The sequence below is a fragment of the Coturnix japonica genome, chromosome 1 (genome assembly GCF_001577835.2).
Source record: "Coturnix japonica isolate 7356 chromosome 1, Coturnix japonica 2.1, whole genome shotgun sequence".
Taxonomy (NCBI): domain Eukaryota; kingdom Metazoa; phylum Chordata; class Aves; order Galliformes; family Phasianidae; genus Coturnix; species Coturnix japonica.
In genome coordinates this window covers 157,950,475-157,971,823 of record NC_029516.1, presented here as the reverse complement: position 1 = coordinate 157,971,823, position 21,349 = coordinate 157,950,475, and the positions used below count along the sequence as shown (strand labels likewise).

General features: G+C 41.6%; 1 protein-coding gene across 6 annotated transcripts in view; it reads left to right on the top strand.

Annotated features, from left to right (window-relative positions):
* Nucleotides 1-11,189: 11,189 nt before the first annotated feature.
* The window catches only part of WASF3 (WASP family member 3), a 59,764-nt gene continuing 49,604 nt past the window's right edge, over nt 11,190-21,349 (top strand). For 4 of the 6 annotated variants that reach the window (XM_015852129.1, XM_015852131.1, XM_015852123.1 and 1 more), the window contains exons 1-2: nt 11,915-11,996; nt 19,917-20,029. The gene's annotated coding sequence lies outside the window, so the exon portion shown is untranslated. Of the gene's footprint in view, nt 11,296-11,914; nt 11,997-19,916; nt 20,030-21,349 lie in introns of those variants that run through there. The other 2 variants (XM_015852124.2, XM_015852126.1) reach the window with 2 other exon arrangements.

Genomic DNA, 21,349 nt, shown 5'->3' with positions numbered 1-21,349 from the left:
AAAGTCACAAGAAAGTAATTATTATTTTAAATAAAGGAAATTACCTAAACTGTCATCAGACTGCCATGCTTCAATGCCATTTTCATTTGGATGCGGAAACTTTACTTCAGTCGAGGAGAATTGCTCTTTCTGAGGAATAAATCCTAAGTTGTAGCTATTAAAAGGGCTGCAGATCTTCAGAAACCACAGTTCAGCTGTGTTCCTCAAATATTTTCATGCACAGCTGTCTAAAGGGTCAAATCTCCCCTGCTTTACTAATTGAAATCTCCCTTCATGTATTATAAAGAAATGTGTGTTTATATGGCCTTGTGTAATAAATAATAAATAGCCAGCTGCAAATGGCATTGCTATTTTATATTCAGAACCATCCAAATTGTGTGGAGATTCTGAAAGGTGCATTAAGAGGAGATTAGGGTGTTTTCCCTCTTTCCTGTCTGCTTTTGGATTTTATGACACCGCAGAATAAAAACGATTTAGGAGCCAGTGTCTACTATTTTGGCTTTCAAAAAGGTTTCCTAAAGAGCTCAGTCGCTAAAAGTCATTAAAGCATTTTGTGTTAGAGTAGGAAAATTGTATATTTATACATAATTCAATATGAAGAAAGGGTTTTATAGAGTCCTCTGTCATCCACATAAAAAAATATAATGCAGCTCTGTATACATCTGCATTTCCATAGAATAAGGTCACCTCAATAGATAAATACATCAGCTATTTAGGGATGCAAAGTGACAAGGCACAAAGTTCAGAAGTGGAAGTGAAAACACTGTTACTGGAAGAAATTTTAGAAGGAATTCATTGTAGCATTGATCACCCAGCTGAATGGAGTTCTATGATTTATATTTATGCCTGTGTAAAATGCTTTCAGATTATTAATAACCAGCTCACTTGTTTATAATAATAACGCTTCTGGCAGAGCACAAAGCACTATAATGATCTGTCACTCCAGTTATTGTGTTATTGGCTATATAAGATCTGCTGCATTAGGCTTGCTTGGAGACTTGTGGCTAGTGAGCAGGCAGACGCAAGTCCATTACTATTTACATCATGGTATTACCAGAGATCTAATGAGGGATTGGAGCCCTGGTGAGCTAGATGCTGAACAGTACTTAAAATGGAGGACATCTTTCCCTTTCAGAGTTCATAATTTAATTTTATCATAGGGGGAAAAATTAGATGGAGCAGAAATGGAAGGCTATATTGTAAGAGTTGTGACAGTTCATATAGTAAACAACAACCAGAGTCCATCATCTGCCTATACCTTTCACAAGACCACTACTTGATGGAAATAAAATTATCTTGTGTATATATTGAAGACAAGACAAATTCTTTGCTTTTGTCCTGCTGAGATTCTACCACTCAGAGTCTGGATGCCCAATGAGTTGCAGTCAAGATAAGTAAAACATAAGAGACTCTGAAAATATAACATAGGATGCGATGGCTTTCACCATGGTTTGACTCTCTGATTTTTTGAAAGAAGTGAGGCAGTGAGGAAAGCGCAGGCATGCTTTAACATTTTTCATTCCTGATTTATTAAATTAAGAATTTCTTTACGGTGAGGGTGACGGAGCACTGGAACAGGCTGCCCAGGGAGGTGGTGGAGTCTCCTTCTCTGGAGATATTCAAGACCCGACCTGTGTAACATGGTGTAGAGAACCTGCTTTGGCAGGGGGGTTGGACTCGATAATCTCTAGAGGTCCCTTCCAACCCCTACAGTTCTGTGATTTAATGCTTGTGCACAACTACTAAGAAGAATAATGACATGAGAAAGATGATATATATAGAAGTGAGGACAGAGTAGGGGAGAATGAGGCAGAGACTGATATAAGGAGAGTAAGACCAAGATGAAGGTTTTGAAGGGACTTGTGAAAGGCCTATGAGCAAATATGGAGGGTGTCCCAAGGGAAATTAGCAATTCACTGATGCCTAATGTCTGATAGTCTTTGGAGACTGTTTCTTGCATTTGTTTAAGCCAGTTTTGTCACTGTCTTGAGCCTGAGGATGGCAGTTCCCATGCCACAAAACAGGATTTGATGTTTACATGCAGATTAGATTGTTTCTTAAAAGAGTGATACTGTATTCAGAACAGTGAAATAAACCATTATTTGCCAATTAAAGGAAAAAATGCAGTGAAAAATAAGGTGGGAAAGAAAATGTAAAACTTAAAATTTGGTTTAAAGTCAGGCTCAAACTTGACTTCTTTGGCACTGATGTAGATCTGGAAAAAAGAAGCCAGTGATGGTGAGAAAGATGCCTGGATATACAGAAGTGTAACAAAGAGAAAAAATTGACTGATCCTCTTGGAAAGACAGTCGTTTTTAGAAACTGGTTGCTTTGTATGGTCCGGAATTGGTTTTATTTTGTGCATGAGATTGGCTGAGGCTTCATATCTTGACAGGGTGTACACTCCTCTATCTGTTTCTCTTTTGATTTACTTTCACTCACGCTGAGGTCTCCTCTGTCTTCCCCCTTTGAAAACTGCCAGGCTGCAAGATATGCAGCCTTAAAGAAAAGAGAAAAAACAAAACACAACCATTTTCATACTGACCTTTTCAAAGGGCATAACAAGATATGGAAAATAAAACAGAACCTTAGCCATAAAACAAATGCATTCAATAAAGCAGTGTCATAAAACCCGCTGCCCTTCACGGCTCACTCTGACGCAGCCTGAGCGCCCTGGTTGGCAGCGGGGGGAGGTGAGGCAGCGGGGTCTACCTGGCCCAGGCCTCGACGTTATGGTTCGGAAAGCTTTCACTTAACAAATGCCCCCCATCCAACCGTGGCAGCGTCTCCCTCGGGGACTGTCGGGGCTCCGCTGTGCCTGGGCCGCTCTTCTGCCCTCCCCGTCCTGGGTGTTGTGCCCTGTCCATGGTGCTGAGCGGCGGCAGCTGTAGATCAGAGCGGGCGGGAGCGAGCTGGCAGCGCCCTTGTGGCCGGTCCCATGATGGGATTTGTCGTCAGCAGAGGAATATCGAGAGGAGTGTTTTCCTTCAGGTTGCGTACGCACAAACCCTGAATCATTGCTGTGCGCACTGCGCAACAGATGTTTGCCAGCCTGGATTTTCCTCTTTTAGCCACTCTAAGAAGCCAGGGAGATTAATTAAAGCCAGAGTTGCCGTAGGTGAATTGCTCTTCACATGTTTACAAGGGCTATATCACTGCGTCTGTTTATATCTTCATCAGTTGTTTACATGGGATGGATGATTAAATCAACACTCTGAAAATGGCTTCTGCTTTCATCTGTTTACATTTACTTTTAATTTTTAGGATAACGGCAGAAATAATGAGAAACAGCGGGGAACAGGAAACCGGTTGAGATTGATCGTTTTGTGCATTCAGCTTGTGATGACCTTTGGGGAAAGTGGGTATTTAATTTTTACTGATGTTGTAAAGGCACAGACAAAGTCCTGACCTTTCTGATCCAGGGTGACCACTATGAGCATCCCACTGAGAATTAATTACAACTGCCTGGAGCTGCTCCAGAAAGCCTTTATTAGAGTACTATAAATGCGGTAAAAGTGATCAGTATGTCTGTGAGAAGCTATTCCATGTGCCTGCTGTGATATCTAAAAGAAGCTCAGACTTGTCAGCTCGTTGTTTTGTTTTGCTGTTCATTAACAAGACTGAAACTGGAAAGACAGCATTAGAACTCCAGGGCAAGTGTTTCCTATCATTCTACTCTTCACACAGATACTTTTGTATTAGATTAAAGCACAATAGATAAAAATAGGCAGTATAAAAATCAAATATCCCCCCAAGAGACAAGACAGAGTGCAGCTCTCTATTGTACAAAGCAGAATACAGCAGCTTCTTCTACTAGCTTCCTAGCAATGAAAAGTGGAAGTGAACTGAGAGTGCCACACAAAACTCTGAACAAGGAAGTGTTTAAATTCAAGATATGCTACAACGCTATTGTATTTCAACAACCAGCAGAAAGCCGGGGCTATTAGTCACATGGGAATTTGCATTCCTTTCCCCAGAGATCAATCTAAAAATGGAAAATCAGACACTCATAGAAACTTTAGGAAGAAGTATATCATACAGGATAAAATGATTTTCTCAGATACTTTGCCAAAAGGATTGGAATTCAATAAGAAGGTTTAAACAAAAATTGTAAAACCATCTACATTTGTTTTGGAGGAGGATTTAATTGGGAATGATGATGAAAAACCCAGAAGTAGATTAACCTAAAATGGAAAGGGCAGCCAAGTTACAGCAGATGTCTTTTTATTGTACTTATAATAAGGAAAATATGCTATGTAATCACAGTTGTTTCTAAACTGCCTTTTTGGGGGGGAGAGGAAGTGGAGGGTTGGAGGGTAGAAGGAGGGAGGGATGAGGTTTCCAATGAGGTATTGGTTGAAAAAACAGAATCAAAAAGACATAGCTGCAGACAGTCTGTATTGAACTGTTTTTATTACAGAGTTCCGGAGTTTGGTTTGATGTATGGTAGGAAAGACAGCTGCCTCTGATTCCAGCTAAAATCCAATGAGCAAACAGCCTCTATTTCTCCCCTTCCGCCTTGCCTTCTCAAGCATCTACATTTCATAAGGGCTCTGTCACTCCCTCTCTCACAGAGCTTTGCAGTAACCCTTACTGTGGGTTCACTGAGATTTCTTTATTCTGACAGGTTTTTGTTCTAACTTGCTGTGATTGCTTTTCTTCCTCTCCTGTATCAGCGAAGAAATCCACCTCTAGTGCTGTTATCCATACAAAAGATTTTCCTACGGATGAAAAGCTGCTGTTAAGATTTACCTAAAATTTCCCCTTCATTCCATTAAAAATATCTTCCACCCAAAATGGGGCAGAGGGGGGAGGGAGTGAAGGATAGTAGAAGAGACAGGCTATTCTATAAGGAATATGCTCAATTTCCCAGCAAGGCTTAATTACCACTGGAAGTTTGCACTCCTGTTCTCTTTGACAAACTGAGCACTCACAGTGCAGTGCAATGCTCTTGCCTGCTACAGTTTGTGTGCACACAGATAAGATCTACTTGTGTATTAGGGCAACTGTACATTAATTGTGCATGAGAACGGAGACTGTAGATTTCTCCTCTGAAGACTGTAAGCACATATGCACATTCCAGGCAGACTGAAGAACCAAAGAAAATGCTCATTTTCACACTCTTTTAATACAGGTTTAGTCCTGCCAGTAATTAAGCTTACTGAACCAGGAGGTACAGGCAGAACTTCTAAATTTACGCATTGCTGAGCCAAAAGGCCCTAAGATAACACTAGGACAAGAGATTTTTCCTATCGGCAGTACCAGATGTATGACTGATATTTGAGGAGACTCACACCTTCTGCTCTGTGGGTACACGAGTTAAACTGACAGCGAGAGGCTTCAGATATAACATGCAAGATGGAGACTTAACACGGTGTCTTCTTTTGAGCTCTGCCTAATGGAATGTGCCATTGTGATCTGAGAATTATTTTCCTCACTTTCTAGCATAAAGAGTACCTGAAGCTACCAGTTCAACCAAAGGACAAAATAAAACCTACAGAATTTAAATGCTGAAACTATATGCGTAAGGACAATTACAGAATAAGTGTAATAAAACACATCCAAGAAATGTGACTCTTTTGAATTTCATTACAAAGAAATATTGCTGTTTTAAAGATTAAAAACATCTCTGCTTGTGAAAATAAGCCTTTCTTCCCTGTTTTCAAGCTCTACATTTTAGGCTATCTGCTGCATCTTAGCTTTAGCTAATTTCAGTAACATTCCACACCATTAGGTAAGTTTATTGAAGGAGAAGAAGCACAAACAAGTTGTTTAAATGTTGTGATAATTAAACAGTTTAGTCTTACAAAGAAAACCCCAAAAACCTCCATTGACGTATTAATTATGCATAAAGCTTTGCCTTGTAAATAAAGTTGGTTGGTTTTCAAATACCTGTCTCATCTCTATTTTTAGAAAGCTCCTCTTCCAAACTGACAGCATTTCAACTGTTTTAATACTTTGTCAGAGATCTATATCTCTCTATGATTATTTTTTCAGTATACTTAGAGCAGTCCAGCTCTTTGAGGGGAGTAGGGTAACTATCAAAACCTCCTGAAGACCGCTAATGCTGCAGTCTATCACAATAAATATAACTGGCCAGTCTTTGCAGTGACAATATCATATTCCTGATGTCGACTAATTCATTGCTCACCTTCAGGCTAACATTTTCAAGGAATGCAACATTGCCAGATTTGTTACTGAGTGATGCTAAGAAAGCCTAGGGAAGTCATATTTTGCAGTATTAGAGATAAAAGGAGGCATTTCACTTAGAGTAAAAGTGATACAGGCCTTCAGTCATGCAATCAAACACTCAAAGACAAATTTCTTACTGCATGCTCATAATCTAAGAATCTTATGATCTGACACGTGCCGCTTTTGCCTGCTGGTGTCCAGGATGACCAGCTTTCACTGACAGTTCTGAAACACCATTTTGTGTCTCTTAAACAAAAGTGTTGTACACTAGATACAAGAGATACTTTCTCAGGATACGTTCTCAGTTTGGTAATGTTTTATATTTTCATCAGTGTCCTGGATGGTGGAATAGAAAGAATGCTTACCATATTTGCAAATGTCTCAAATCTGGTGGCAATCTAAGTGATTCTGATAAATGGAACAGCTGGTCCAAAAGACAGGACGAACTTCAAAAAAGAAAATGCAAGGTCTGCATTTAATCTGGAAAAGTTGAGTGTGTTAACACAAGATGAGAAACAGCTGACTAGGTAAAAGTTTTGCTGAAAAATAAGTTGAGGTTGCAGTGACTCATAAGTTGAACATGTATCAACAGTGTCATACTATTTCAGCAAAAGCAAACATGCGGCATTGGTATTGAGTGATGCATCCCTAGTTCTGCACAGAGAACTTCAGCAAATGTGGAGGCAATCCAAAAGAAAGAAAGAGACCTGAGAACTAGAAAACGTGTCCTATGTAGCAGAGCTGAAAGGAGCTAGGGATTTAATTTATTGAATGAATGACTGGAGAGACATGAGAAGCCTTCAAATAATCAAAGGTTGTCATTTGTTGTCAGAGCCTACTGTGAATAGAACAAGAAAAGAATGTGCTATAATTATATCAGGGAAAATTCATGGTAGACATTACTAAAAACTTTCTGTCTATAAACAGCAGGCAAGAAGGCAGGAGGAAATTGTGAAATCTGCTCTTTAGTTTAAATACTTCAGTCATGTCACAGGAGGGTGGATCAAGATGTCATTTTGCTCCACTTTCTGTGCCTGTATCACCAAACTCCCTGCTTAATTTAATTGTGAACTTTATTATTTGTAGTTAATTTATACATATTTTTGAATTTCATTGTCTCAATGAAAACCCATCTCATCCTGTTAAGAACAACGCATTTGATTTTCTTCTGGTATTCCCCTATTGTTACCTCCATAACTCAACTGTTTTTATCTATCTCATCTTCTTCCACTTTGGAACCCCAGATATTAAGTTAGCTGGACAAGGGGAGCTGAAGAATGCATGCCAACTGGAAGAGCCCCTTGGGAAGGCACTGGGAGGAAAGGAGCAGGGCTAACTGCAACCTTGTTTCACTCCTCTGCAGTATAACAGAAAATAATACATACTACAGTGCACATGTCATAGGGCCCTGTTGGGCTGGGGAAACGTTTAGTAGTGTTTTGTGCTAGCTGTTGTGCAGACTTCTACACACATTTGGCCCTTGTCATGAAAAGAAGGTAATCTAAGAGTGGGTTTATAAATGGCTGTGCTTGTTTTGAATTTGATTTCTATGAGGTCAGTAATGAAAGCACTACCACAATGGTTTGCTTTTGTTTGTTTGATTTTCTGTCAAGTTAAGCATACTTGCATGGTTGAAAGACTGGCATTGTATTTAATCTTTCATCTTTTTGCATCTGTAATTACAGCTATGAAGTTTCAAGTTCTTGAACAGGGGAGACTCAGGATCTGAAGTTCTGTTGGATAAACCAAGGTATTCCTAACAGTGTAGTTCCCAACTGCACCTTTCCATGGCTCTTGTTCTGACCCACTAAACAAGGTAATGCTGTAGTTCCTGAGTCCCTTGACTGATAATTTCATTAGCACTATCAACTCCAAAGCCTTAAGCACGAAAGAGAAAAAAAAAAAAGAAATTAAGATAAATGTAAACCTTGTGATGAGATAGCTCTCTGTATGCATCAAGAGAGTTGCTATGCGTGCTGTATGGAAAATAAGGAACAAAAGAGTACTTCAAAACTTGACTATTTTGATGGGGTCAGTTTCCATGTGTCACACCTCCGCATCAGAAGCAATTCACAAAGGTTCAGATACAGGCCAAAGACAAACGATGGTCAGATAGCTTATGCTTATGCTCTGGCTGTGTCTAACTGTCCCTCTGATTTTGTCAAAGAGAAAGATGTTGGCAGAGTATAACGCTGACTGATGCCCTGACTCATTTGTGTGCTTCTGTGAACTAGAAGAGAGATTTCTAAAGGCACATAGGGGAGTTAGACGAGAAAATCTCACTGAAAGTAAGTGTAAAATGAATGATTGCAGACTCTGTTGGTAAATTTTACCCATGATACTACAAGAAAAACAAATCAGATGGAGTGAGGCTACTAACACCTATTGGACATCAGGCCGGGAGCAATCAAACATAGTTGTCATAAATCCTTCAATATCCATTTCTATTTTATGGGATCGATAGAGTGAGAAAGCAGCCACGGACTTCCCAAAACCCTGCTGCATAAATCCTCTGACACCAGGCAACACGCAGCTATTCCTTACACTTTCATTTGTTATCTGGAAGAGCTGATTTTTACCCAGTAAGAGAGGTTTTTTTTGCCTTTGATGCTATGCCTCCATTATGATTGGTGATCATAATACAACAACTTCAGGGAAAGATGGCTGGGTCTGTAAAAAGCAAACATCAATAGTGAATCCAGACAGGAAAAACAGAATTTAGTTCATACTTAGCTGTTGAAAAAGTGTTCTGTACAGCACGCTTTGAAACACCTACTTAGAGATTTGTGAACTTACTTTCCCTTCTCCCATTTCAGTTTGGATATTCACATTTTTTGTTTCTTAGTTTCACCTCATTAGTCCTAACTGCATCTTGCATAGCACAGAAGCTAAATCAACAGCCTATTACTAGTTACATCTTTTTGTATTTCATTTTTCAATCTCCAAAGAACTTGGGACCGAGTCTTTTGGGGGCTTATTTTTTAAAAGGGAGCTTATTCAACTGACAGTGCCATAAAACCATTAAGAGACTGTGTCCACTGCTGCTTCACAGGGTATCCTAATCCACTGCCATACCAAAATGTCAGAGCCAGCAAAGAAAAATAAGCATTTTGCATCGCAAACAGTTGGTAGGACTTAAAGTTAGTGGACCACGCTATTAGTTGGCAGAATTACATCTTCTGTTTGGTTGATGAAAGTAGCTGTCTTGAAAAGTTACTGGCCTCCCTTTTGTTTTCCTGTGTTTTTTCCCCCCCCCCACAAAATTGATTATACACAGTGTCTCTTTGAACTGAGGTGGAATGTTTCCTTTGAGGATCTTTGAGAATGAATGTAATAATGAGTATATGAGTAGCATAACACTCACACAGACTTATCAAGGTGAAATAGTTTTGCGTTAATGGAAAAGAAACTCCATTAAGAGAGACATAGTAACTCAGGAAGCACCTTCTGTTGCACAGTGCACATATATCCTCTGGCTGTCCTAAATCAATTGGCTCATTCACAACTTGGAGGCCCTTTCTGGAGGGTGGGACTGTGGCTGGAGGCAAAGCAATTTATTGCAAGAGCTGATTCAGCAAGAAACTCTTCAGGGGCCTATCAACGTCCCATTAATAATCAGAGATGCTGCAATGATTATTGGTGGCACCATAAATCATTTGCATAACACCATTTATTTTAACATTACTCAGCAACTCGGTGTTTCCTGAAAGACAGTAGGATTTCTCAATCACAGTCTTTGGCAGGAAGCAACAAGAAGTATAGAACTTTCTAAAGGTTGTTTCTTCACATGCTGTGCATTTTTTGAGTGAAACCAACCACACAAGAAAAGGAAGTCCTTACAAATCTGATCTAAGCCAGTGTAAGCACTGTTAGGAAAATTTCATGCCCACTTCCGCTAACCCAGCTTGATTTTGGTCTCCAGTAACTCTGCCTTTTCATTACTCCCTGAAGCCTCATTCTGCCTTCAAATGAAATTAACAGCAGAACGATCAATCCTGGACATTGCTCGATGCATCAGTCCGAACTTGAATCTATTGGCTTCACGGGGCTTTTCTGCAGCATCATTTTACCTGAAAATATTAACAGATAGACAAAAGCTGATAGAATCATTTCTTGCAGATAATTTTACCACTTTTTCCTTTTATTTTTTGGTCTCATAATGAAAACTTAGTGCAGATTAAATGCGAATAGATCCGCCTTATTTGCAGATTCCAAGGCAAGGGCAAAATTGCATTAATAAAGCTATGCCTGAGTTCTATTTTCACAAGATTTAGATATTATTAAAAATAGCTACGGGTGCTGAAACGTCATGAATACAGAGAAGGAAAATGAAAGCTGAGAAGAAATCCAAGGGGCTGGAACACGGGTGGAACAGAACAAACACTCTTTGATACCTTCCATCACACGGGACAATTGCTTGTGTTGATGGAGCAGGAAAAAACCAACCGGTAGCAACAGGTCTGTTTGAAATCAGTATTTTTTTCAACCTCAGGAGCTCATTTTCAATATGGCAAAATGTGCCACTGAATGAGCATTAATGCAGCAGCGCTTTAACAATGCAAGGTCACTTAACATAACTTTTATTCTGCGGTCTCTGAAGAGTTTAAGGGAAAACAACCTCCTTTCTAACACATCGACTTTTATCTCCTTATGACTGTGTGCAGGCGAGCCCTTACACTGAAGAATAAGACCGTAGCTCCTTTAGCATTTTGTTACTCGGTGACTCCTCTGTGTTTGCTTTGCCCGCGATCTTAACGCCGTCACCATCTGCACTACAAAGCACAAGTAAAGCCGCACGGCTTAATGCTTTTGCCATATAACCTTCTGTGATTACATCAGTGCTTCTCAAGCTGCCGCTTCTCACCACGGCTGATTGCGGCGATTTGGGATCATTTTTCCCCCCCTCCAGCGCCGCGTGCTCCCAGGAGCTGCCCGTGAGCCCGATGGACGCTCCGGAGTTGAGCAAACTTTGCTCTGCCCCTCCCGGTTGACTCGGGGCGGCTCCGACCATCCCGCTTCCAGCCGGGGTCATTCATCGGCTCGCCCGGAGCCGTTTGAAGTCCGGAGGCGATTGTTCCGCGCCCCCTGAAGCTCATTCACATGGTAACGTCGGGCTTTTTTTTTTTTTTCTCTTTTCTGAAAGCTTCGAGGCGACCGACAAAAGCCCCGCTCCTGGGATCGCCACAAAGGACGGAGCGGGGACATTGTCTGCGCCGCGTCGCAGCTGCGGCTCGCACGGCCCCGGCCCCCAGCGCAGGCCCCAGGCCTCGGAGCGGGTGGGCGCAGGCCCGGCTGGGGCCCGCACTTGGGATTCGCTGGGAAGTGGGTCAGCAGGGCGGGCGGAGGGCGAGGGCACGGCCACGGGGTGCCCGCAGCCAGCGGGAGGGGAGGAAGGGGCTGAGGGACAGCCGGGATCACAGCCGGGATCACAGCCGGGATCGCCGAGGCCGGGCTGTGGGGCGCGGGTCCCGCTCCGCCTCCCCGTGCGTGTGAGGAGCCGACCGACAGCCAGCAACCCACCGACAGCTCTCCTGCCAGCCCCAGGTAGGGGCCGCTGATTGACAGCTCGGCTCTCCCTCCCGGCGTTCCCATTGGATGCTTTTGACGCCAATCAACAATGTGCGCGGCGAGAGAATGGCCGTTAAGCGTCGCCCTCGTCCCGCCCCTCTTGGCACGGGCCAAAGGGGGAGGCGAGGGGGCGGGGCTTTGAGCCGAGGGGCGGGGCGGAGCGGGGGCTCAGCCCGGGAAGGGTCCGCGCGGCGGCGGCGGTGGCGGCGGCTAGAGGGGACGGAGCGCGGCGGCAGGTGGGTCCCGATGGGCCGCAGTGAGACGGACGGGAACTTGGGGGCACTCGGGGGGCTGCGCTTCGTTGTCGTGCCGGGCTGTGCTGGTCATTTTGCCTTTAAAGCTTAACGTGGGGGATCCCAAAGCTTTGTGTTGGCGTGGGGTAGAGGTGCTGTTGTGACTTGGCCTGAGCCGGTGCTTCCCCTGGTAGTGCAGTGCTGCCTGGAGGAGCGGATGGAGGCATGGAGTAACGATACGGCTGTAGTTGTTCATCCCGCTGCCCGCATGTCGGGAGCGGAGCCACCCGGCTGCTGGTACATGGAGCAGTGTGAGGTAGGGCTGGTAGTTAGACCCATAGCCGGAGTTGTATCCGTTAAGCATGAAGTGACAAGTTGCAGCGCATACAAACTTAAGTTTCCAAAGGATTAAACCCTGGGATTAAACCCTGTATTTGAGCTGTGGAAATGCGCTTTGTTAGGTGTTGTGCTCAGTCAGTGCTAACTTAGTTTAAAGAGCATTTAAAGAGACAACAGACAAACGTGGAAGGACCGTCACTTGGCTGCACTGAAATAAAGGCCCCAAGTCGTTCTTGCTCTGTGAATGTGGCTTTATCCTGCCAGAAGGATGCTTTATCAGCAGCTGTTCAGCCTGTCACCGGGACTGGGTTATATTCCTGCTGAGCATCATAGAAGTGAGATCTGTTTCCAGGAGCATCCCGAGGTTGTGTTGTGCTAAGCAAACTCTTCTTCCTGCTGGCTGAAGGGTGACTTCAGTGGGGTTCATTGCTGTTTGTACCTCTTGTGGAAGTGGGAACGTAGTTACTGGGCAGTGAATGGGGAGGTTTTGTTGTACGTGAAAGAATCGAGTCGGTCCTTTATCTTCTCCTTTTCCACAGCTATTTTCTTCATATAAAGCAGATTAGAAAACACTTCTTAATCGGATGCTGAAACAATAGTCTTGATTATACACAATAGTTACGGAAGTTGTGTGGTCTTTGCTAATCTTTTTGTTTGTGGAAGTCATTAAAAATGACTTGATTTCAGAATTAGAATTGCTCGTGTTTTAAAAAGAGACTTTCATAGCAGGAGTAAGTTAACCAGGCTTCAGGTTTCAGTTTAAATTCTACATCTCATACTGTTCTCTATAGTTAATGGCAGCATAGACCTGCTCTGTTTTAAGAACATGCCCTGTCTGTACGATGTACCTTAAGTAAACAGTGATAATGATTTTAGGAGAGCTAACAAGAACTTCTTATGCTTCTGGTTGCTCTTTGTTGACTAGATTAGCTCATATGTATATGGTTTGTTCTTCAGTGAGAGGAAATGTACCGTGTATTTATATGAAACAATAAGTGTCTGCAGGCAATATTCCTCTGCAGAGGAAAGTGAAAGAAAAGCCACGGGTGTGACAGATGATAGTAATGTTAGCTCAAAGCTCCTTGTATGTAGTGATTAGTAGGGCACTATTGGTTAAAAAAAGACAAACCCCAGAAGATAGTGCAGAGAATTACAGAAGAGCTAATAGCAGATGAGCATGTAAGTCTCTGTGTCGGTGTCACCTGGACAGTGGATTAGCTCTTGTGCTTGTGCAGGTATTCCCATGTTGTCTGAACTTCCTGTGTAGACAGTTCAGTCTTGGTAGAAAGAAGGGCGAATGGAGTAGTGAGGACTGCTGGAGGGAACTGCTTATTTTGTACAATGTAGATGTGGCTCTTAGGGATGTGGTTTGGTTGATGTGGTGATGGGTTGACAGCTGGACTACATGATCTTAAATTTCTTTTCCAGTCTTAAATGTTCTGTGATTCTGAAATAAATGTATGCAATTAAATCTTAGTTCTTTTGAACCCTCCCACAGCACCATCTTCCAAAGCACTTGACAGCAAGAAATGGATGAAAAAGAATTGTACCAGTGAAGTCTGTTCTTATGGATTTGTATTTAGTTGTTGTGTGCTTGCAGTACAGTCTCATAACTGAGTTTGAAATAGGTTTTGTAACACAGCACTTCCTGATCTCTTTCATTCAAAGTTCTATCGGTATCTCTCCTAATCCATGGGTGGCAACAGTTAAGTTTTGGACTTCTTGTGGTTGATACTATGAACTTGCTGACAGTGTGGATGGGGAGATGGTGTTTTCACCTGGCTAATGTTGTAGGATCATAGAATTGCTCAGGCTGGAAATGACCTTCATCAAGTCCAACCACAACCCAAACACAGTACAATAACTAACAACTCACTGATAAATCATGTCCCTGAGCACCACATCCAAACAGTTTTTAAACACAGCCAGGGATGGTGACTCAACCACCTCCCTGGGCAGCCTATTCCAGTGCTTAACAACCCTTTCTGTAAAGAAGTTTTTCCTGATATCCAACATAAAGATGTTAACTAGAAGCAGCTCCAGTTCTGAGCCTTGGGGGACACCACTCATGACCGGCCACCAACTGGATTTAACTACATTGACTGCAACTCTTTTTGCCTGGCCATCCAACCAGTTCTTCACCCAGCAGAGCGTACACCCATCCAAACCATGGGCAGCCAGCTTCTTCACGAGGATGTTGTGGGGGACGTTGTCAAAGGCCTTACTGAAGTCCAGGTAGACCACATCGACATCCTTACCTTCATCCACAAAGCGGATCACCTTGTCATAGAATTAAATCAGGTTTGTCAGGCAGGATCTACCATACGTAAACCCATGCTGACTGGGCTTGATCCCCCGGTTGACCTTTAAGTGGTCCACGATGGCTCCCGTGATTATCCTTTCTATAACCTTCCCAGACACTGAGGTGAGACTGATAGGTCTGTAGCTACCAGGATCGTCTTTCCAGCCCTTTCTGAAGATGGTGCTACTGATTTCTTCCCCTGAAAGGAGAAACAAAATGTTTGGGAAGAAATAGAGAAATATGTGAGTAGGAGCAGCTGAAGTTCAGAAGGGTAGTCGTTGTGGTCGCTTAAAGCAGTGAAATCGGAGTTTATCTTGTTCAACTTCTTTATTTGTTGTCAGATGAAACGACTGGAGAATTTTGGTGAAGGCTTATTAGTATGGTAAGCATGTATTAGGTTTGTTTGTGCTTTGGAAGACAAATCCAATTTCATTTGTGGCAGGGATTTACAGGGATTCTTAAACACTTGGCAAATCAGTTTTCCACTGAAATGTTCAACCATTAAACTAATGGAGTTTTCCGGGTCTATGGTCAAACACATTTATTTATTTATTTATTCATAGTAGAGTTCTCTATTGAGCAGCATTCTGATCACTCACTTTCAAGATCTTGGAGCAGCTTCCTACCTGTTGAGTACAGGTGTGATGTGACCTGCTTGTTCTCTTACAGGTTTGACAGCCCAGTGTGTTTGTAGGGATCAAGACTTGGGGACAACATGCGATTCTTGAAGGTGTGGATTATCTGCCCTATGAGGAGAGGCTAAGGAAGCTGGGGCTGTTTAGTCTGGGGAAAAGGAGGCTGAAGGCAGACCTTATTGCCCTCTTCCAGTACCTGAAAGGTGCTTACAGTGAGAGTGAGGCAGGTCTCTTCTCATTAGTGACAAGTGACAGGATGAGGGGAAATGGCCTCAAGTTGTGCCAGGGCAAGTTTAGGTTGGATATTAGGAAGAACTTCCTTATAGAAAGGGTAGTTAAGTACTGGAATAGGCTGCCCAGGGAGGTGGTTGAATCGCCATCCCTGGATGTGTTTAAGAGCCGTTTGGATGTGGTGCTCAGGGATATGAGTTAGCAGAGGGTTGTTAGAGTTAAGGTACTGGTTAGGCTGTGGTTGGACTTGATGATCTTCAAGGTCTTTTCCAACCTGGGTAATTCTATGATTCTATGATCTTTATGCCATATTAATTTTATTTTTGAGTTATCCCTACTGGTGCTAGTCTGAATTAATTATCTCTTGTTTTAAAAGCAGAAAAGTTACTCAGATAGAACTTGATTAATGCTGTTTTAAACACGGAAGTCAGCCAAAAGCAAAAATCATTTCCACAGCATTTGCATACTATCAAGCAGACTATATTTTAAATATGTTGGTTCTCTCCTAATCATTCATAATCTCAAGTTGTCTGGCAAGAGGTGGCTGTTTTGTTGCTTTTTTAATTGTTTATTTGAAGTTCTGGAAAGAACTGGCATGAAAACTTGAGTGTGGAGTAACAGAATTGACTAAGGATTAGTGAACATAGTAACGTAACTGAAGTAAACATCTTGGATATGTGGTCAGCATACAAGTATTTTGGCTTTAGCTATTGAATTAATTCTGCATTCTGTAAATAGTTAGATTTTTGTAATAGTCTTCACAATGTGATGCAACCTTTAAAGGCCTGGTGAGTTACATAAACTGCATACAGATATTGATAGTAATTTGAATCTGCCCTGGGTTCATATTTTCTGGTCATTATAATTGATGTAAATAGGAGTAATCTGTCTGATGCAGTCCTAACTTCCAATGAATCTGTCAGAAACAGCATTTTAGGTTGACTTAAATTCATTTTATTTCTTGTCCTGGAATAAAAATATTCTGGTGCACAGAGTTATGGCCTGACTTGTTTTCTTCCTAGTTCCATAAATCAGAACTGCTTTCCTGTTTCTTTGGCATGGCATTTTACTGCACATCCCTGTTGTTGAAGTTGGCCCTACACAGAAACAATAAAATGATTTCTTGTGGTAAGACTCTATCGAGCATCATTTATTTGCACAGCAGTATGCACAGATAAACTGACATTAATTGAATATATTTATCACCATTAAGTTCAAGTGTCAGAGGTTTTCTTGGAGGCTCATGCAGTAATCGCTTCCTCCTGTGCAGCTGTAAAAGTATAGTTTGACAGTTGTAAACAGCATGACTACGTTCTGGGGGTGCTTTTTGGTCTCTGAATATGCACTTTGTTTAGAATGATGTATGTATCATGTTTTTTGTGTCCTCTCAGTCTTACATTGCTTGACAGAACTTCGAAACTGAAAAGGAAAGTTCATATTGTCAATAGTGGAAATGCTATTTCATGCATCATCTAAATGCAGTTGATAGATATGTTTCTTCAACTTCATGGCAGCTGCTACTAATAGTTATAATTGATTAGGTATTTAAAATTTTACACAAGCTTGTTACTTGGTATTCTCAGGTAGGCAAAAGGATACATGTTTTTTTTTCCCTATCTAACACAATACTGCCCTGCTGTTAACGTGCCAGAGATTCTTGGTTCTGGGAACACTTTTGTCTGCTTGTTGGGAATTGAGCGATGTTGGATTTTTTTAGGACGCTCAACTTTGTTACTTCTCATATTTTTCAATGTTCTCCTTCAGTAGCTTGTTCTTTAGGCTGCCAAGTAAACGGATAACAGCGTGCAGTGATATTATGGATTAAATGTGCATGCTTACTTCCTGGTTTATGAAACCTATCAGGCCATCTTATTGTTCTGGTAGGTTATGTAGGCAGAGGTCATCGATGGCACAAACATACCAGCAGCGGAAATGCAACGTGACAGTGTAATAGTGTTTTGGAGGCCGGACTTCCACAGACTACTTACAAGACAGCACATGCAATGTGTGTGTTGATATGAGAGCCTGGAAGTCGGACATTTCTAAGCTATGACATGTTAGAAATATTTCCTTCGCATTAACAATCTCAGTGGAGTTTTTCTCTATGGCAGGAGGCCCTGCTTGCTTGTTGCCTGAGCTAAGAGTTGAAGCTCAGTGTTCTGGGTTGATAGCACCTCACCAAAGAGTGATTTGCAGGGCACGAGCTGTACGGACATAATGTACTGGACAGAAGATGATACGGTTTTCTTAAACACTGTAGTTCCAGCTGTCCTTTATGTGCTGCGTATGAGGAGACTCATTTATTTAAAGACCGAGTATAGATAGTCAAATAATTTGCTGTCTGCTATGGCTGGTAGATGCTTGTGGCTCTGTATCCTTGGGTAGATTAGATCATCAAAGCAGAACTGCGTGCTAATGTAACAAAACTTAATCTGTCTGTATTCTGAAAGGACAAAAATATTTCCTTTTATTGTCAGGAATTCATAGAAACTGAAGCTGAACAAAGAACCACATCAGTGAAGACTGAGAAGCTTGTATAATCTCATCAAAAATGTTTTATGCAAGTCTGGCTGCTAATGCAAAAAGGACCTAATGTTAATTAAGACTGCGTGTGAAGGACAATGAGCATAAGTTGGGAATTACTGGAACTCTGCCATATTTATAGTAGAGAACATAAGATAAACTGTAACCATCGGGACTGTCTTCCTTGGACACATTAACCCTTCGCCTGCTCCTCGCTTGCTGCAGGGGGGCTCTTTGTAGCAACTGGAATCTGAGGGTGAAGTTTATTCTGATCCTGGTTATTGTAATGGCCTGCTGGAGTTTGACTGTCCCTTTATTTACACATATGGTTATAGTTTTTGTCCGCAGCTGTTGCTCATACATCCTTCTCCAGTAGCTTTTTTCTTGCTGTTTGAAACTGTGTTGCAATGCCTTCATTTGAAGGCTGAGAAAGGCTAAACTGTCTTTTGTCTTGTGTTTGTAACCTCCTGTAAGGTAAGGAGGTAAGGACCTTGCCTTTGTGTTACTGTTGTGCAGCTGAATGGAGAGTCCTGGTAAAGCAAGTGAACAGCATAGAGCCCTTCTATCCAGAACTCCCTTCATTTAAAAAGGAAAAACAAGCAAGCAAACAAAAAAACCCATAAAAAAAATAAAGGCTGGTAAAGGTGCGGATTTTCATCTGCATTCACATGACTTGGAAAATTAATTATCATTATTATATGTAGTTTGCTCTTAGCCTGAGCCTTAAAGGGTAGTTAGGTACCAGGGAGGTGGTTGAATCGCCATCCTTGGATGTGTTTAAGAGCTGTTTGGATGTGGTGCTCAGGGATATGATTTAGCAGAGGGTTTTTAGAGTTAGAGTACTATGGTTAGGCTGTGGTTGGGCTTGATGATCTTCAAGGTCTTTTCCAACCTGGGTAATTCTATGATTCTATGATGATTCAGTTCTTTAGTAACCCGGAGTTCTTGTACATCTCTATAGTGACAGTCATTTTCTTAGTAATAAGCAGTAGTTGGAGAACTTGTATTAGTGATGGGTGCCAAACATACAATGCTCACATATGTTAACTATATTCCAGCAAATATTGGATTTGTTGGAATCTTTGCATTGGAATCCTATGGTGGGAAAGGTCATTATTCCATAAAAAAAGCTCGATCGAATAAAAAAAGCTCATAGAGCAAAGCTGCTTGATGTTTTCCTATCAGGGCAGCAAGCAGCTCTAGGGACTCTTGGGCTACAAGACGAAGCCTGGGAGCTTGTTTTATTTAGAACCTTTAAGCGGTTCTAAATACTTTGGAAACACTTTGAGAAGCTTTCCTACATATCATCACATGTGAATGAAGAAAGGAAGAGTTTGAGCCTCTGAATTAGAACTCCCATCAGCATAGGTTCATTGCAGAATTATTTCCTGGGAAAGTACTGTTTTTCTTCTAAAGGCTGACTGCTGCTCTGAATGCTTAAACAGATGTAAACACGGAGGAGATAGCACATCACTTCAAATAAAGCCTGCATTTGATTATTTCAACTTCTGTGCTGGATTTCAAGATGCTCACATGTATTACTGTTTTTTTGCACATGGCTTGAATATTGAAATTCCTTCTAGCCTTCACGTGCCAACTTAAAGCTGGAAGGGGGCTGCAGTTAACCCTAAAATAGATTTTAAGCAGGTTGTCTTGGTTCAGTAGTAAAAATGGCTTACTGTTAGTTCTAGGTTATCTGTATAGTAGGAGGGTGCTTATCAGGCTGTGCTGAACAAACAGACCTGCAGGTATACAGAAAGCATCTTGCTTTGCCCACTGTCCTTTTTACAGGGAGAAGCAGGCACAAGAGTTTCTTTCAGCATTCAACACCTGTCTTTATTTTCTACATGCTGGAATCGTCTCCTTTGGCTCAACCACTTTGTTTCATTGCAGGCTCTCCATTCTGCAGACCCATCTTGCTCATCTCCACTGAAGCAATTGCTTTTCATTTATAGCAAGTAAAGAGTTGGAGACTTTATCGCCTTCATATTGTGAAATGTACAGAAGTAAGTCTTTAAGAAGTTTTTAGTATTTCTACTGCTTTCTCCGTCTCTTAATCTGAAATGACTTCAGCAGCAGTGAAATAACCGCCTTTGAAGGGCAAGTTCTGGTGGTTTGGTTTGTCCTTCTGCCCATGGCAGCAGTAGCTGAAAACCTCCCATTTTAATCTTTTCTTCTCTGTCCTATATTTTAAGATGAATCTGCCAACGCTTTTGTTGCGTGCCACTTCCTCATGTGAATTTTCTGTTCCCCTTCCTCATGCTGCAGATTCTCTCCTAAGCATTTCTTCTGATTTCTTCTGAATTCTTCTTTTACTTCCCTCTGTCATTCTTTTATAACCTAGTATTCCCCTTAAGAGAGAACTGCTTTGTGGTAAACTTCTGCTTCATGCCATTTCTGGTTAAAAAAAATCCCCACAGCCCACAGATGCTTTTTCTTTCTTCTGAGCCAACTGCCTACTATCAAATATCTTTAAACCACAGAATGTTGTTTTTGGCGGGGACATCAGAAAGAGTGTTCTCTCTTCTAAACAGTTGTTGTTTGGAAAACAAGCATATGTCTGGCATCATCATGGATCTTTAAATGAGGAAAAAGTGATTTTATTTTCAAAACGTGGTATAACAGTGTTTTCAGTGGAATCAAATGTTAAATGGTTTTTGGAAGCTTAAACGTAATGGTGTGTCATTACAGTTGATTGTTGAGGTTGAAACAACAAGGGCAGCTAGCCCTTGAACTGCTAAGTGTTAATCATAGCCTGGCAAGGTTTTTGCTCAGCGCAGTTACTGGGCTCCAGAGGAACATACAGCCGAAAACAAGGCATCTTTTTGGAACTTTGAAGCTGAAATTAAATGTTGAGGCTCAGCTTATTGACAGCTTATCTATTTGTGACTATAAAGTTAACTTAACCTGTGGCTATAAATGTGCCACTTGAGCATCTCTCTTCTTATTTGTCTTTGGCTAGAGCTATTGCTGTTAATGAAGCAATAGAAAATACAATGAAGTAAGCTTTATGTACTTAAGGGATGACAGCCTACAGGGTGAAAAGCTTTCATTTGTTGGTAAAAGATAACTTTATGCTGTGCTACATGTGAATTAATACAATGTATAGCAGTCCCAGATACCCAAAGAGGTTACTTTAGGCACATTAAATTACAGGGAGAAGGTAAGAATGGAGAAAAATAATATGCTGTGGCACTGAGTGGGGAACACTGGGAGATTTAATTGTGAGGGCTGGAAAAATGGGTGTTGAACATGGAGGAGGAAAACCAGGCAGTGTAAAATTGATGCTTATTTTAAGTGGTCATATTCCCTTTGAGATGTTCAAA